The sequence below is a fragment of the Halictus rubicundus genome, chromosome 8 (assembly GCF_050948215.1).
Source record: "Halictus rubicundus isolate RS-2024b chromosome 8, iyHalRubi1_principal, whole genome shotgun sequence".
Classification (NCBI taxonomy): Eukaryota; Metazoa; Arthropoda; class Insecta; order Hymenoptera; family Halictidae; genus Halictus; species Halictus rubicundus.
In genome coordinates this window covers 1548786-1568755 of record NC_135156.1, presented here as the reverse complement: position 1 = coordinate 1568755, position 19970 = coordinate 1548786, and the positions used below count along the sequence as shown (strand labels likewise).

General features: G+C 34.1%; 1 protein-coding gene across 5 annotated transcripts in view; it reads left to right on the top strand.

Annotated features, from left to right (window-relative positions):
- LOC143356642 (uncharacterized) overlaps positions 1-19970 on the top strand; it is a 281650-nt gene that overhangs the window by 99472 nt on the left and 162208 nt on the right. The window contains exon 1 of one of the 5 annotated variants that reach the window (XM_076792511.1): positions 4636-4773. The exons of the other annotated variants lie outside the window; for them this stretch is intronic. The gene's annotated coding sequence lies outside the window, so the exon portion shown is untranslated. Of the gene's footprint in view, positions 1-4635; positions 4774-19970 lie in introns of those variants that run through there. 5 annotated transcript variants of the gene reach the window in all.

Genomic DNA, 19970 nt, shown 5'->3' with positions numbered 1-19970 from the left:
TTTCTAAAGATACGTAAAATATGGTAAGGACAAAGTTGAATGGTACAATGGGGCTGACACGATGCAAAAAAACTTTTGTTTTTATGTCATTTTTTTTTAGATATCAAGGTCACCTTGACTTTTTTAAATGGAACCTCCCTTTTTTAAACACCTACAATGATGGTCCCTTTCATTAGGAATTCAGTGACTATAATTAGTCCAAGGTCATTCAAGGTCAAGGACAGAAAAAACGTATAAAACTAAAATATGAAAGGAGAATACCTGTATTTTATAAATGTTCGAAATGATGGCCATCTGCGTCGATACATTGTTGTAAAGGAGCTCTGAAGGAATGTTGAACTCTGATAAGTGTATCCGACGTTGATATTCGTACATGTTGTGATGATACGCTGACGCATATCTTCAACTGTTGTTGGAGCATCCGTGTACACGGTCTCTTTTAGCAGACCCCAGAAAAAGAAATCCAGTGGATTTAAATCAGGCGAACGTGCTGGCCATGAAACTGTTCCGCCTCGTCCAATCCATCGGTTTGGATATCGAGAATCCAACGTTTCTCTTGCTACTCGTGCATAATGAGCAGGACAACCGTCACGTTGGTACCACATATCGTAGCGATTTTGTAAAGGGACATCTTCTAACAAAATTGGCAAATCTTCTTGCAAAAATTGAGCGTATTTCTGTCCCGTCATCATTCCGTTAACGAAATATGGTCCAATTACTTTGTCGTTCAAAATACCACACCACACGTTTACGCTCCATTGTCTTTGATGATCAATTTCTCGCAGCCAGTGCGGATTATCCACAGACCAATAATTTTTGCGTACCGTAGATTAATTGAGCCATGATTAGTAAATGTTGCTTCGTCCGTAAACAAGACATTAGAAAAAAATGAATGATTTTGAAGCAATCCCCATTGACAAAAGTTAATTCTATTTTGAAAATCATTCCCGTGCAATTCTTGATGGAGCGATATGTGGAACGGATGAAATTTATGTCGGGTCAGAATTCGTATTACGCTACTTTGATTTATGCCTGCTTCCCGGGCAATTTTTCTCGTACTCACGTGAGGATTGACAGCTATAGCTGCTAAAATATTAATTTCATTGTCTTCATTAGTCGTGGGATTCTCCCGTTTGTACTGTCTTGCATGTACACTTCCAGTACTTCGAAACAACCTGTACGTATTAGTGAAAGTATGTCTAGAAGGAGTGTTTCGCTCGGGGTACCTTTCTTCATAAAGTAGTCGGGCCTGCACTGCATTTTTTCTACATTCACAGTAAATCGTGATCATATCACACTTTTCAGTCACAGAATATAACATAGCGGAATCGCGTTTGGAAACATACTGATAGTAAATAAGAATGCTGAATAACATTGAAGGACCTTAGTATGTTTACTTTAACTACGACCATAGTATGTTTACTATTTCCTACAAGTCTCAACCGTGATAAACGTATTCTGCTTCCATATTTTAGTTTTATACGTTTTTTCTGTCCTTGACCTTGAATGACCTTGGACTAATTATAGTCACTGAATTCCTAATGAAAGGGACTATCATTGTAGGTGTTTAAAAAAGGGTGGTTCCATTTAAAAAAGTCAAGGTGACCTTGATATCTCCAAAAAAGTGACATAAAAACAAAATTTTTTTTGCATCGTGTCAGCCCCATTGTACTATTCAACTTGGTCCTTACCATATTTTACGTATCTTTAGAAACAACAAAGATATTTGAGGTGCTAACGTTTAGTGACTCACCCTGTATAAATAGCCTCAAATCAGTAGATATTTGAAATTTGAACACCAATTATTACTATATTTGTTAACAATAAATAAAAGATTCGTTTTGACATCAGCTACAACAATATGTAATAAAAAATACTTAGTGGCATTTAAAAAATTAAGGTGACCATAATTTTTTATTAAAAAAAATGATTTGTAATTTTTTTCTATTGGGATATATGGATGACTGAGTATCGATTAACTTTCATTGGAAACATTTTTCTGTCAGAATATCTGAAATGTTCAAAACATCCCCAGATGGCTTCTCTTGGGTGACTGATGGTGGATCCAATGCTCCATTGTGCGGAAGTGCACTGATTGTTTTATTGCTGGATAGTTCGACAGCAATAATGATTTCGGGACTCTAATCTCCTAGGTAAGAAGACCTAGTTTTGTTAAGGGCGCATCGCCCGTCCTCGTCCGTTTGAAGAATTGACATTGTCTTGCACTAAAAAAATTATATCGAAATTGTACACTACTTTCAATTGAAAAGAACCTAATAACTCGTGTCGAAGAATGCCAGGAAAAAGAATTCTGGAAATTCCGTTGCAGAACGGAACAAGTATATTCATTTAATGGAAATATTGGAATAAACGGACGACAGAAATTAAAATTAATTTAACGTTATGAAATGTATTTACATTTGAACCTTCTGCTATCAAATTCAATTTTCTAAAGATTGTCAACAAAAATTTTAACACTAGAACTACCGAGCAATAAATGCGACTGACGTAAATCGCTTTGTAACAGTGACAAGACTGTGCCCATTCAGACCTCATACAACTTTTATTGTAATATGTGCTTCAATGAAGAGGCTCATTCAAAAATTTCCGATGGAAACGTTTTTACAATTTCAGTAATTGTAAAAGAAAAAATTAGGAGCCAGTCATTTTGACTGGTCCGGTAGTTCTAGTGTTAATGACAGTTGTTATGCGAGGTTCCATATTCGTCACAAGTTGCGGCATGTCTGTTATTATCGATAATTATTATCGATAAACAATTTTTTCAAAACTGATAGCAATAATGGTAAAAGATCAACTAAATCTGAACTCCTGTATGCTTTTAAAATATAACGATAAGTCAGATCAGCAATAAACAGAATTTTATACAGATTTATTGTTTATAATTAATAAATTCTTGCACAACTTATGAAAATATTTGGAAAAAAGAACTAATAATTGTATATGTAATGTTAATATATAACAACAGACACGCCGCAACTTGTAACGAATATGGAACCTCGCATAACAACTGTCATTAAAATTTTTGTTGACAATCTTTTGAATATTTCTCAATCAGTTTCTCAATCAATCAATTTCAAGATAAAAATTGGGCTAAATATTTATTTCAATTTTCAACAACAATTATTATTTTATTTACTATCAATAAATAAAAGTTTATTTATATAAATTGAAAAAGCATTTATTCAGCTTTAAACAGTGTATGGAAACAGAAAGCAAATATTCAGGTTGAATTAACCATGTAATGGCTCGTTTCGTTTACTTTTCCAGAATTGCGACTGTAACTTGGAAAATAGCCGAAATACGCGCTGTGCATTACACGGCAGTAACAGTAAATTGGCAACTATGCGACGAATATTCTCGGATGTGATTTGGCAACTACGCCTTCGATACCTGTAATTCAATATAATTCCTAAACTCACCACTCTAAATCGTAGAGGGAATACCAAAACCTCTGATTGTTTAAACAGTCGATATTTCAGAACATGAGGCATGAATTCCCATAAGATGATTGGTCTATCCTTATACCTCGTCTGTGGTGATACAACTACACGCATCCTGACGCATCCTAAATAGTTTCTCAATACTGCCGTGGGAAGGCGCATTCGTCGCAGGCAAACGTACAAAAAACCGAAGAGGAGATAGGTGTAGTATATTTTACTAGCAATATGATAGCGTATCACAATTTTTTATATTTTTTGTATTTTTCTGGAAACAAAGGTGACCTTCATTTTTTTAAATCGAATGCTACATATTTGTTTACATCAAATGAAAAGGGACATTGAGACGAGTTCAACTATGTACTATACTATGGTCTTCAGGGTCATACACGGGCAGAAATAAAAGAAATAAATTTAACATTTCATAGTATTGTATTTACTAGTATGTTGTAGTGATAAGACTACATCTCGTGAATTCATTAAAAAGAATGCATTTCTGAGTTCTGCTGACTTTTCAAATTCACAATTTACAAATTGTAAATACTTATTTCCATTTAGAATTTCAGAGTAAAAATATGGACCTAGTAAAATGTTATCAATGCACCATCGAGAAATTTGGACGACTTGAAAACTAAGATAAAAGAAGCCTGTGCATCCACATCTAGTACAACATTGGCAGAAAGTATCAGGAATGTAGTCAGCAGAACTCAGAAATGCATTCTTGTTAATGAATGCACGAGATGTAGTCTTATCAGTACAACATACTAGTAAATACAATACTATGAAATGTTAAATTTATTTCTTTTATTTCTGCCCGTGTATGACCCTGAAGACCATAGTATACTACATGGTTGGACTCGTCTCAATGTCCCTTTTCATTTGATGTAAACAAATATGTAGCATTCGATTTAAAAAAATGAATGTCACCTTTGCTTCTAGAAAAATATTAAAAATACAAAAAATTGAGATACGCTATCATATTGCTGGTAAAATATAATACAACTATCTCCTCTTCGGTTTTTTTCTAATGTTTACCATTTACGAAAAAAATGCTGGTACAAATTATCGCGAACACCCTGTATATGATAACCACACACGTACACTAGTTAGCAGTTAGCAGCAGTGTCACCAGATGAGGGGAGGGAGCACGAATCGAGGGGAAGAAGTTACCCTCTTTCTGCCAGTAACGGAGTATACACAACCGAGACGGAACGCGTCACGTGACTCAACCGCGGCGGAAGCGTAGGAAGAGGGCTGTAGAAAGGGATACTAGAGTAAGGGAACAAGTCTTGTTCTGGCAATATTGGTTAGCAAAGTTAGTTTGTCTCTTTCATGTTTAAGGAGAATTATTGGTAGTGAAGCTACTCGAATTTTTAAATATCCGAAAGGCCAAAACCAAACCTAACCCAGACCTAACCAAGATTCTTTTCAAATAGCTAAAGAATTCTAACTCTCCATGATCTTTGGCAGCTCCAAGAAAAATTAAAATACTTAACCTAACTAAAGTTTGTATTGTCATTTTGAACGCATTTTCGTTACATTTGGGTTAGATTTGGTGAAGCGGTGGGGGGGGGGGGGGCTCCCCTGGAGGAAAATCCCCTCCCTTGCCCTGAAGGAGAAATTTAATCAATGGAAAAACGTAGAGTGCTCATTCCAACAGTTTTCTGCAAATACCTCGCAAACAAAGGTCGTCCGGCGGTAACATGTATAGGAAAAAGTTATTCAGAATGATGACTTTAATAACATATTTCAAGGTCATTGAAATTGGTGAGGAATTGCCTATTGTAAATAATTACCGACAGATTCTAACGCAAGTAATACTCACAATGTTTCTCATTAGAAGTAATACATTTGTGCGTTCGATCGATAAATGCAAGTGTACAATTTGGTGTGTTTCTTGCGTGATATCATTACATGCTCTAGTTCCAAAAGTACCAGACAATTTCCCCCATAATTTGAATATACTATATTTTTCTAACGTCGATCTAAAATTTAATATTACGATGATTAGCAAAGTATTATTGTTATGACACACGGCCATTTCCGAGGAAAGATCATTAGACCTCGGGACACCTTTACAAGGGTCTCGAGAAGGCCTACGCATTTTTTATATACACGTTACCAGTTAAGGTCTAATCGTCACGGGTTAGGCATCCGCGTAATGCGTGAGTGTTAGAGACCCTAACGCAGACCCCTTGGGCCATCAGTTTGGGGACCCGTAATAAACATAGTTGCCAGATGACTCGAACAAAGCGACTCTTCTGCCGAGTCCTTGGAAAATCTAGCTTTTCCAAGGAAGCATTGTTCCCAAACTCGATGGTTCTCGCCCTCAGGGGACAAGGGGGCAATAAACCGCACGCACGCGCTGGCCACTTGGGCCCTTTTTTTTCGTCACGCTGCTCTGGGGTCTGGCAATCGTCACGTGCTGGTCTAGGCACTTTCTCTACTCGTTTGACTTGGGGTGGGGACTTCCTCCACCACCAACAGGGGTTGCATACAAATGACTCCTCCCTCAAGTCAATCAGCAAATGAGATTTCTTTCCCCCAAAAATGGGACCATCTCCCACTCTTCTTCAAAGTCACCACCGAGGTGAAGAGCGAGCTGACCCCAGAGCAGAAATTAGATACAAACTTGTTCTGAAAAAGGACAGAATAATCACCAGTCCAAATGTAAACTGTATATAGTCGTTGTTCAAACAAACCAAGGTTGTTACTGCAAAGGAAGGTGTCGGGCCATTAATTCGACAAAATAACACGCAGAACCTCTCCTACAATTGCGAGAAACTGCACGACATAACAATTATAATGTCTCGTGATTCCGTGGCGTTAGAGATAACTTATTAAAGAGATGGAGTTCCGTCTACGCTTTGATGAGCACACTTCGAGCTAAACGGATATATGCTTCCGGTGAATTCATACAGTACAGGGCCAGGTCATAGCCCTATTCTGAATAAATTTAAAAAAGAATAGAGTATAGGATTTTATAAAAATTTCTGTTCTCCTACGATACAATTATTTCAGCAAATGCATATGTATGTAAACTTAAAAGGTGTAACTACATGTTCTATAACTATGATGACGAGTTTTTGCCTAAACTTGGATAGTTGTCTGAAGCAACTGGATAAAATCTGTATGGCAAATCTGTATGGTAAGTTTGCGAACCTGTAACTATACTTATTTTATACATAACTAAAAAGTCTTTCGAATTAGTAAAAGGTATTACAATATAAATCTATGAAAGATTAAAACATATGTTGTGTAGCCTTTAGCGCGTTAAGCACCGAAAACATCGACTAACATTTTTGGTGTACTAGTCGAAAAGGTACGACCTCACCGATTTGGAGTTGGTTGTAGTTAGGTTCGTTAAAATACAAATAAATACAAAAACCCACGCGAAATGCGGATTTCTTGTCGCCCCACATAAGCACGGGACGTTTAACTTGCACGAACCTTGTTTATAAACAGAAGATAAAACACAGACTAAAGTCCAATTTTCAACTTTGTTAAAAATGAATGATTTTTGGGTTATTAATGTGAACACTAAATGTTGGCATAAAAATTGTCAAATGTGAAATTTATATATACAAAAAATATTTAATAACAATTTTTTCATATCAAATAAACAACAGGCATTTTTCTATTCAAGCAGCCCTATAAAAAGAACTTGTGTAACAAGAGAAATCGTTATTAATTTTTTTTTATACTGAAAGGATTAATAAATTATATGCATTTCACATTTTTCTTTATTATTTAAATATGTTCCTAAAAAAATTCACCTAAAACATGAAATACACCGTAACCACCGCACGATTCATTCTTGGAAAGTCTGAAAGTTGATAGTTCCACTTAAATTGCGGCCAAGAGTGGTCGAAGCTGGTTGAGATTTTTTAAACACAGTCAAGTTCAATGGTCTTGTTCAATATCACACCTTGCCAAAACGATGTATTATAAGATTTGTTGTATGCTTTCATAAATAAAAAATGAGTGGAACCCAAAGAATTCCGATTAGCCCATATTACTTAATGTGTTAACAACTTTTTTAAAAAATTATTTTTGTTAAATAAGCGTTACACCTGTGATAAATTTTCTACAAATTTTCAAACTAATTTGTTGCATAGTTTCGTTTTTACCGCTTTTTGGCCAAATGGCCACTGTGCGGCTGCGAGCACCAATACACTGACGCGTACGTGCGTCTGTCGCCGAACTTTAAGCAGAATTTAATTTGGTAGTACCGGCAGTTTTTTGCGATTATCTCGGAAACTAAGCGAGTCCATACCTTATACTGCATAGTCGCCAGATCAAGACTTGTTCCCCCCTCTAATTTCTCTTTTTACATGCTCTACTTTCTCTAAACATGCAAAAAACAGAAAATAAGCACACAAAAGTTGTGTTATTTCTTCCACTTACTGTAAACCCAGTTTAATTAAAGCAATCAATGCTGATTAATAAAAAAATATATATTGATTTGACCACTATTTCAGAACCAGTGCTATAATTATTGTACGTGTATCTAAAAATAAAAGATGCGTGCAATTACAAATGAAGCCATGTACAATTATAAAAAAGTTATTGGTTCGATTGTGTACTTTTTTTAGAAACTGTTAAGAAGAATATTTTTTCATCCGTTATAAATAATAAGAAGAAAATATTTTTTTTTAATGTTAATAAAGGGACACGAATTGCTACGAAAATTGTCTTATCAAAAACATGTTGAAGACATATCTTTATTGTCGGAAATGCAATAAAACACGCGATACTCTACAAAATATAAAATCGTATAAAATCACATATGAAGTCTAATTTATTAAAAAAGTAACTCGCGTGGACTTACAGATATTCTCCTAATGTTAGTGGCATTTATATGTAGCTAGAGTAACTTGCAATAATATTTAGGTAACTTTATGTTCAATTGGTTGTTAGATACGGAGACGTTTCCTGCGTGACTCTTTTACTGCTTTCTTGAAAACATACTGCAACAGGGAGATCCACTTGAATGTCTTGATTTTCTAGATGATTTTTGGGTGCATAAAGGGGATAAACTTGCCCATAAGTGAGTGCAGTCCAAACCGAGTTACGACACGTTACGCTACACCAGAGCTGTTCAATATGCTTATTAGTGGGCAAGGGCCGCCGATGCTCGTGGCCACAGCTACGGGCAAAGCTACGGGCAAGTGACTTAGCGGAGTAGGGATAGGCTGTAATATAGCCGTAGGCTACGTAACCGGACAATACGTGTGACAAATACATGCAGCCATGCCCGTAGGGGCGTGACTTCGTACCCGCCATTCTGTATATGCACAGGGCAAGAAAATTGCTGCCCGTACGGGCACACGCTGAACAGCTCTGCGCTACACGTTACAGTCTGCCAAATTAACTGAGATCACCCCTGCATTTCTCAGTGCGTCAAAACCGAGAGTAGGTAACATAGTGTCCGCGATTACATGGTATACTTTACACTTTAACAATTGAAAAGGTCTCTTCTGAGTAACAATATATTGTAGTTTGTATTTGGTACATTAGAGTAAAGCTATTCAGCGCGTGCCCGTATGAGCAGCTATTTTTTTGCCCTGCACATACACAGAATGTCGGGCACGAAACCACACCCCTGCAGACAAGTCTGCATATATTTGTCACACACATTGTCACAGCTACGTGGCCAAGTACGGCTGTGCTACGGCCTACCCCCACTTCGCTAAGTCACTTGCCCGTAACTTTGCCGGTAGCTGTGCCCACGGGTATCGGCGGGCCCCCGTGACCGCTAATAGGCATGTTGAGCAGCTCTGCATTAGAATCTTCAATCTCATATCTACGTACTTTTAAACTGTAGAGACTAGTACTCCCCACAACTGTACATCTTTGCTACACAAGGTGAATCAAGGTTTCTTGAAAGTTACGAGGACCAATACTGAATTCCATCCCTTTTCCGTACGCGGTGACCCGTTTTTAGCTACTGGCGACACACTGCAAAGAGTAGGGATACAATTACAGACGACACCTCCGGGCGGCACCTTCGATGTCGATCGTTCGAGTATCCCTTTAAATTGGTTGTATAGGCACGCGGGAAATTTAAATCAGCTGGATTTAATATTCTTGTTCCGTGTCAATATCTAACAATTACACATCTATTCGTGTTAATTTATAAAGCAATATTTATTAATAAGCGGTTTTCGAAGTGTTTACATTAATTTCACAAGTTTGAAAAGTTGAAAAAGGAGAATTATAATAAAATGATAACTGTAGAAAATATATTTTACAAAAATGTTCATGTAAACATATTACAAACAATATAAATATGTACTATACATTTAGCCTCTTAAAACATAGAATGGGACTTGGTAAAAATGTTCTTATCCATTCATACTATCATTCTTGCACCCGTTATTTTCTCATAGTAAACAAGTATTCTGATGATAAACAAGCTCTGACATTATACCACGTACAAAAACGGTCGCAACAGCGGTCTTTAGTGAAATCCGTAACATCGGTTATTTAGTAAGGACGCGTGTACTCGACTGATATTTTAATTTCATTTTTTCGAAAATGAAGTCTCCCTGACAATTTCGTTATTCTTGATTTTGGCTTATTTTCAGCCATAGAATCTACCTGACCCAATTTGTTCTATGAATTATGAAATACCCTATAGTATAGCTATTCCCAATACCCTCCACTCCATTACCCAGTACCCTCCATTTTAAGAGGTTAAATGTTGTATTTTACAAAATATATATTCTAGATATTAATTTAAGAAGGTTCAATAAATTAAGCAAAAGGTGAATTTATACGTTTCCATATTACATGTTAATTTTGTGCACAAGGATGTATTCGCATAGAATTAAAAGATGATAAAACGCAGTACAAAGGTGGCCGCAAGCCAGATTAAAAGCTGACTTGCGGAGTATATGACCGACTAAAATATGCACCAGACGCGACATGTGAGTGAAACACATTTTACTAAATTACATAGATCCAGTTGTGGTACGTGATCCCAAAGTAAATAAAATAGGTATAGAAATACCTACAAAGCATGGGCACTTCTTCCATTAGTGAGCCCGTCCCTATTAAGGTGCTTTCATATTCAAATAAGCGGTAAAAATTAACTTGTAAAAATAAATACTGAAACTATTTTTTTAAATTAAATTTATTTATTAATGTATATGTTACAAAGGAAAATATATTGCATTTTTTAACTCTTAAGGTTTATTAAACATAAAAAAAAAATGCACATTACACTTTCGACAGTTTTACGTAAATATCTTGTCGAGAAAGCTAAGGAACGTCTATTTAGCAGAACTAAATAAACGGATAAATAACGTACGTTACACTACACAAGGTATACCTACATTATATCGTAAAGCTGTTTAATTTTCAGAAGGAACAGTGGAATAAACAGTTTTGAAGCGTTTTCTGTTTTTTTTTAACGCGAATCCAGTAACACCGCAAGGTTTTAAGGCTTGCCCGTATTAGTGTGCCCGTATTATTCACATGTTTCTGTTAAACCTAAACACATTTTCATTTTTAAACAGTTTATATCAAGCAGTATATTTATATTTTACAGTATATTTCATGTTCACATATTTCTACTTTTACAACAAAAAATTCGTAAAAATACTTATTTTAAAAAGAATAACAATTTTGAAGAGAGACACACAAATATGTACGAGCACATTAACTGGGGGCACACTAATGTGTTCAAAACGTTTGTAATAGCCCACCAATTGGAACAAAAACCCTACTGTTTATTTTAATTATATTATCGTAAAATATTAACATTTTTAACTTGAAAAAATTATTCCAATAAAAAGAAAGAGTTTGAGAAGCAATATCAATTTTGATCAGACACAATTAAAATCAAATACTTTATTAATTAATTAATGATCTAATAAGTTAGCTTAATTGCACAGTAATTGGGAAAAGTACTCTATCTACACATATAATTGCATAACAGATTTAAAGAACTGTCGAGATCAATTTATGTAAACTTATTAAACATGATTAAAATAAAATATTATTAAATGTAAATGTGTATCAGATATTCACTGTGTACGTTATAAAGCACTTGAAAGTACAACCTGTCAAGTAAATACTTTAGTATGTAGTAGATTCATACACTTATTTATAAAAAGAAATTGATCCTGTTGATTTGGTTTAAAAATTTTGAAAACTTTTAAATAAGTATGCGTGAATGCTCTCGATGTTTTTCAAGAGCACAGTTCTACAGCAATTAGGAAAAGAAAAGGTAAGACTATTCCAAGGGAAGGCCGTCCGTGAAATGAATGCAAGGAAAGTTGTGTATTATTTCCCTACGTAATTATTCAGTTATCCAATGCATACGTGTAAATACATACATACATACATACGCATCCACATCCGTCGATTTGCGATTATATCCTAATTACAAAATTCTGAATTCTACAAATGTATTCATCTCTGCGTCACGCGATGCAGTGTGACACAAAGGCAACGACACGTTAAAAGAATAACGCGCTATAACGAATCCGACAATAAGTAAAATGACCTTGCATAAAGATTGGCCAGAGAAACGGGTCGACGACCGCTCAGCACGGCTCACAAGATGCAACGAGGAACGCCTTTCTACAGCCTTGACTGCAACCTCCATTACGTTGCTGCCAGCTTCGTCGTCACGTGTAAATGTGCACCGAATGACGTATCATTGTCGTTCTTTAATGGCACTTACTGGCCACGCACATGTTAGTGCGTGGGCAGTAGGGTGGCTCTTATTTTCGACATTTGAATTTTTTCTTTCCGATACCCCGCACAATTTTTTCAATTAATAGAAAAAATATCTATGCAGAGTTTGAGCTCGATCGGATAACGGGAAAAGGTGCCCCAAGGTTCTTAAACATTAAAATAATTAATTAAATGTTCATAATATCGTTTTTCTCGAATATCTGCTAAATTATTGTATAAAGCCTGTAGATCTCTGCAGGCTGCGTCTTTTATGCCCTACTATACGTAAAAAAAAAAACGGTTTTCGGAAAAATTGAGAAAAATGTCACATCAAAATCACAAAATTTTTTTGAAATTTGGAAACTGAAGTGTGTTTTCATTATCTTTTATCAATAAATATTAGTGAAAAATGTGTATTTTTTTAACTTGCGGAACTTACTGTTTCTAATTGCATATTATTTTGAAGAATATTTCCTTTAATAGAACTCAATAAAATTTTCAGATTCCACTTTATCAGGAGTAAAGGTCTTATACAGTGAACTAAGTACGCTTCGAAAAGCCCTCTAAAATGAACCGTCAAATAAATATAGCATACTGTTGTCTGGATACTTCTGGACGATAGTGTGTGTATTTCCGATGTTCCAAAATAGATGATACTTTACATGGGAAGACCATCGTGTGGGGTGCATTCCGCGTGTATTTCCAATATCAAGAAATATAGTCGTAACTTTTCTATTTGGAATTATCTTCGAACATTACTAGTCTCGAACTGGTTATAAAACAAACAGCAAAATTAATAATATTCCCTCTGTCCCATAATAATAGTAGCTAGTAAATATTTAAACGGGAATTATTGGAGAATGCAGCTGTAAGTTATGTTATATCGCAAAATTGCGAAGCCTTCGATCAAAATCAATGTTTCATGACATCTGTCATTTGTTTTGACACATCTTTAAATTTTTAGATTAACCTAATTACTACGAATTATAACTGACTTCTAATTTCATCCATTGATCGAAATTAATTGTTTTATTTCAGTTGAATATCAACCCATTGTAAAAGTAAGATGAAAAGAAGAGAGTTTGAAGGACTATGATTCCAATCATTTTAAGCTCACGAATATAGGGAAAGCAAAAGTTTAAAATGCAGTAACGAAATTATTGAAAAATCCAGAAATTATCTGAACACTCAAAATAAAAATTAAGAGGATTATTATTCTTTAATATATTGTTTAATTTAATCTAGTTTTTGATAATAAATGTTACGTTGTATATTTATTTTCTTTTGTTACTATTATTATGGGACAAATTAAATTCATCAACTGCTACTATTATTATGGGACAGAGGGAGTACATAATGTGATTGATTGTACAAACTCAAAGAAATCACGGGGCTACTTTTTCTACTTTTCCAGAGTTAACGAAATCCTTATGTTACACATGATTTCGTTCGAGGCGATTTCGTTCGGTTCTTATCTCTATATTCGCATTTCTTAATTAATTTTGATAATGGAGACTTTGGCATAGCTCCAAGCGCTTCAAATATTTGTTAGGTGCAATAAATTCATTTCGACGAACAAGCATCGCTAAAAGGTTATTTTATTTTCCAGTCTCGTGCGGAAGAAAACACATTAGTACCAGGAGCAATTTACATATACATATTTCCGAATTCAGTCAAATCAGTTTACTCCCACGACATATTTCTGTGTTCGTTATTACATCCCTAAAGTCGGTATTTATTCCTTCTATCTCATTTACCCTAGGTTATCTAAATGCGTATATTTAAGTTAATATTCACTTATTAATTACTTATTATTTACTTATTATTAAATTCTATACATTATTTCCTAAATTGTATTGAATATTTCGATAAAATTAAAATATAATTCACATCTCATGAAAAATATAGTACAACGCTTAAACTGCGTATTTTCTTAATTTTTAAACATTCAAATAATTTGTAGTGTACATATTTGATTATGTGTGTCTTATCATTATTTGAATAATGTGTTCTTTTATTTAATTTTTCATAGTAATTCATTATATGAGCCCCTTATTTGAGAGGTGGCATAAGTCCAAAATTTGAAGACGGTTGTTTGCTATTCAAATAGAAAGCCTTATGAATGCTTATTTTATTTATCAACTCAACTTACATATACTTTGTGTTTTTGTTTATAAAAAGTAAAAGTAAATTTTACATCGTAAATGAAATGATCGTAAAAATTTTTGGAATAGTGGCTTAAATCCAATGTTTTGTACTTGAACGATTTTTATTTCAAGTTATATTATCATAAATACTACATTTTCAATTTGTTTTTTTACAATAAAGCTACATTTTGCTCTTAATTTTTGGTAACATTATCACATAAAAGTTCCGATAGTGCGATATTAAGAAAGTGGATTTAATTCACTTGTTACGTGAGAGGCTCATATGTAGGAACAATAAAACTCTTCGAAAATGGAATGTAAACGTTAAAATTATGGAGTGTGTTATTATTTTGTCATGGAGTGTATGTAGGTTTCCGTGAAATCGTGAAAAAGCGACAAATAATTGAAGATATTTTCACTTGATAATATTTTGACACACTCAATGTCAGTTGTGGGACAACACTAAAGCTGCGTACAGACCTGAACATTTCGACGAACATTGCGTCGAACAGCGAACGAAACGCAAAGTCGACATTCATTTCGGCGCGATTTTGCGTTTCGGACGCTGTTCGGCGCGATGTTCGGCGCAATGTTCGTCGAAACGTTCAGGTTTGTACGAGGCCTTTGATGTATGTCGAAAAACCGACAAGCGATGGATCGACCGCGCGCACGAACGCAAACGGGTGAGCCTCGCACAAACCTGAACATTTCGACGAACATTGCGCCGAACGCCGCGCCGAACAGCGACCGAAACACAAGATCGCGTATTCGTGCTCGATTTATTTTAATTCCTGCGGCTTGGCCTTTAACTGTATCTGAATATGACTTTTGTAACATTAAAGTTGTAAGAAATTATTTTCTTTTTCATTATTTTATATTGATGTTTTAAGTTTTAAAAACTTGTACAATGTATTACATTTGGCATGAGATGTTTCTACCAAGTTAATTCTAATGAGTTGTTGTTCATTAATAATTAATAGCTAAATATGTATCAATGAGTCATACATTCCGCTACTATGATCTGTTATAAGTTATAACTGAAATTGACGGTCCTCCTAATCAGTGTCGCCAGCTGAGGGGAGGGAGCACGAATTGAGGGGAAAAAGTTCCCCTCTCCTTGCCAGCATTGGAGTATGCACGACAAAGGCGAAGCGCGTCACGTGACCGGGTCGCAGTAGAAGCGTGGAGGATAGCGCGGTAGAAGGGGAACAAGTCGTGATCTGGTCACATTGACATATGTATGTGTCAACAGTGTATGTTCGGAGACCGCTACGTGTATACGTATCCTACATACAGTCAATGTAAAAAGTATTCCTACCCCCTTTAAAAACGAATAATTTTTTTAAAAGTGAACCAAACGGCTTGATTTTTTTTTAGGCGCTAGAAGGATTAGTTTGCTAGTTAATTTGTAAATCATTTTTTGTTTAGAAAATTGCTATTAGTCGCAATTGCGAAGAAAAAAGTTTTTATTTGTGCCTGTAATGGAAATTTAGAAAGTTCATTTTGTAAGTCTAACAAAAGTAAGTCATATGTACACATGTACAAAGTTTTATCGAAATCGATCGAGGTTGTTATGAAATATAATTGTTTGAAAATAGTAAAAATGATAAGAAACTGCGATTTAAATGAACCGCAAACCCTAAATTCAAAGATTCTTATATCTTACAATGCCTATAGTTTTAGGAACTTTGTACATGTATACATATATGTTTGACTTACTTTGGTACAGATAGAAAAATTAAAAATCGTGACCTTTTCTTTATTCATCGCAATTCCAGATAATAGCAATTCAAAAAACAAATTATTTACACATCACCTATTAAACTAATCCTTCCAACATCTAAAAAAAAACTCAAGCCTCTTGGTCCAATTTTAAAAAAGTTATTCGTTTTTAAAGGGCATACGAATATTTTTTTTTGCACAGACTATACCTATACTACATACCTACTGAAAACTGTATAAGGATAGATGATTTGAAATGATTTGTAGTTGTACATACTCCATATAAAACTGTACACAGAAAATTAAATACGATCTAATTACAACTGAAATTTAATATAATGAACGCCATTATGAATTTTTTATGACATTTTTCTTTCATTTTATATAAATACAAGTTGATGATTCTGTGAATTGTTTTATCGAGCGCAACATAAATAATAGTGACATAAGTAATAGTAACTTGTATTTTAAAGCAGAAAATTGGCTACGTATTTATTCGTTATGGTTTTTTCAATGTCTATTCTACATCATATAATTTTCTATTATCTTAGTTTTATATTTCTGAAAATCTTGTTGTTTATAAATACGAATGTCCATTTCAATGCATTTTTGAAACGCGAGTACCTTCAGGAAATGTAACATTGGAAATTATCAATTTATTTAATGTGCTTATAAATATTTTAATAAATACAATTCAAAATACATATTGGATCCACACATTAATTTTGAAGTACTAGAAAATGCGGATGGAGTTATTTGATGGTAAATAATCAGGAACCTTAACTTAGAAATAGAGAAATCGGAGAACGGAGCTGTTATGTAACATTTTGTACGATTGTCATATGTTTTTAACTGGCTTGAAGTGAATTGTTGCTATGAAATGTTGTTAGCTTCAACAAGTTTAGAGTCTATGATTTAATCTTATAAAACTCGGATAATTTGCATTGATATTAAAATAATTCAAAAATGCTTAAAGCAGATAAATTATCAGTTTTAAAAGGGTCATGCGTCGTCAAAAATTACGTAGATAATCTAGATCAGTAATGGGCACGGTTGGGGCCCCTCAAACAAATTTCATGAACAAATGTATTGAAACAATAAGTAATATTCTAGAATCCAGGAATTAAAAGCAGCAATTGCTAACGTATGGGAAGAAATTGATCAAAAATTGATAGAAAAACTTGTAAGCACAATTTTCACCATAAATAATTGATAAATAGGTTTTTCAAATAACGGAATTTGTATTTTTGTCTATCCTGCAAACAACAAGTTTCTTAAAAAGGTTAATACTTCATTATATTTACGAATAGGCTGTATTGCGGTATGACCCACACAAATTTATGAACTGAGATTGGGAGGAGGGGCGAGGTGGGGGAAGACAACCCTGAATATAAAATTTCAATGGCGGATCTTTATTAGTTATTAAGGTATTAATGAAAATATATTTGTCCGATACATCAAATTCTTTCTGTACAGACATAACTAATACAAACGTTCTCGTTGCAGTACGGAAAAGAAGGTTATTCCATTAAAAAAAAAAAAAGGTGACCTTGAAATCTCCGAAACGCCCTCGCCCACAAAAAAAGCAAGTATCGTATGAAGTGGGCTCCTCAAACCGAGGAGCGACAGCTCAAACCTGCTCATTTAAATTTCATATTTTATAATTTTCATAATTTTTATAATTTTATCGTTTAATAGTTATTCTGGGTAATCACGTGGACACCCTGTACATTATGGCATCATCAAGTTGTGATTTTGCTCTTGAAGGGCGTTGGAACATAGAAAGATTATTCATGGAAGTAGTGTCTCTGCAAAACCTGTATCGAGTGGTGCAAATCAGTCGGATTATAACCCAGCAGAAGATGTTGAAAAATGGGAGGGAATTTATGATCTTACAAAAATCATTTCGAAATTATTGGGAATCTCCATTTGTATCGGTTTACGATGGATGTGCCGAAAACATCGTATCGAACGAACGTTGTCTGAATTTACGTGGTTCGAGACGCACAATATTTCTGTAGAAGATCTACTTCGCTTGATCTACCATTTTAGTTGAGATTTTAAAGAGACTGATGCCATCAATGAGATTATGATTTCTGGTAGAGAAGTAATTTCCGAGCATACGTTAATGGATGGATGAATCCCGACTCTTGTGAGAATCCCGACACATGCGAGAATCCCGACTTTCTCAGGTAGCCCAATAAATTTGAGAATCTCGAAATTTTCGGGTGCTTGTCCTGTGATCCCGAAAAAATGTCGTGTTCCCGACTCGACTTGATATTTCAGGTTCTCGCATACCCCTAGTAATTACGCATAAATTCTAGATATACTTGTGGATGATTTTCAACTGCAATCGACGTGACCTCATTGCGAAGAATCTCAATCAGATAACCCATGTATACTCGCCTTTTGGCTCGCTCTTTGCCCCGTTTACCCGGATGCGTCGCGTCGGGCATCGCATATCGGTCACGAAGCGGAGCAATACGGACTAACAATTGAAGCAACAAGAATGAGTACCATTTTGTATTTGTCTCGCCAGTGTCGACAACGATGACTTAATTTGTCGAAATCATCAGCATTACTTGATTACTTCTGATATGCTACTTGATTAAAAATCTTTGGCTTCCAATCTTTTGTACCTTTCAATGTGGTTCGTCTTTCACGACGACGCACAGTGCGGACAAGTCGGCACATCTCACTACATTTTTATTTGACGATGTACAAAAATTTCCTTTGGCAGAACTGCATATTAGCAGGAAATTCATATTATTATTCATTTAAAAATCATTTAACAATTTTTTTATGCATAAAAATAATTTTTTTTTCAACTTATTAATTTTATTCTTAAATTTAATTTTTTGTGACTAATTACCGTTACATATGCATTAGTAACCAAATTTAGATTTTTGTAAAAAAATTTGGCCATGGAGGCACTCTCTAAAGTACCAAAAATCGAAAAATATTATATTAACTGTAAATGAGTGTGCAATAATAATTCTGTGTAATGGAAAGTGCTTAACAAGGAATATGCATTCTTTATACATTTAATAAAGTAGATTTATTTTTTGTACAAATTTTCAACGGTGGTTTTATTTGTTAATTGCATATAAAACTTCAAATTAACATAAAACAAAAACTTATAGTTTAAGAATTTCATAGTTTTGTCTGCCACTTTTTGCGACTCTCAATTTTATAAACTTTTTAAGAAGTGTCCATACCTTTCCTTTAGGATCTATCGTGGAAAATTTGTTATTTTCTTTTTAAATGTATTAGTTATATTGTTAAATTTCATTTTATGTGAATAATTAACAATAAGTATACATTTGTAAACAAATTTGGTTGTAAAAAATTTTGCCATTTGTTCGCGACAGTTACAGTGGGGAATTTACTGGAAAAGTTCAATATTCGTGTATATCACGATATGAAATACGTTTCTTTTGCAAAACATGAGTATTAGGATGGAACTTGTGAATAATAATCATATAATAATCATTTTTATACATAATACAATTTTGCAATAATTATATATGAATCATTTTTGTCTTTTTAATTTGTTTTTAATATATGTTTTATAACTATTGAAAAAGTAATAAGAATGTAAGGATAGATCGAGATGTGCAAGATCACGAGAGTCAATGATTTTGGGTCGCAATCAAAGTACTGAGAATGACTCGGATAGCGAATAGCGTTTTGTTAAGTTTACTCATTTTATTCACTAGTATTATAATTTGTTTAAGTTTATTATTGTTAATTTTACATATGGTTCATTTATTATTAATTTTGTTCTAAACTTGTTAGTTTTTAAAAATTAATTTGTTAATTTTTAATAATAAATTTTTTTTTATAAAAATTTTTTCTTTTGCTAAAATTATGAACTATATTGGTAAAAAAAAATGGTCTGGTAAAAAAATGGTAATTGGTCTGTAAAAAATTTCCTCTATATATGTATACATAA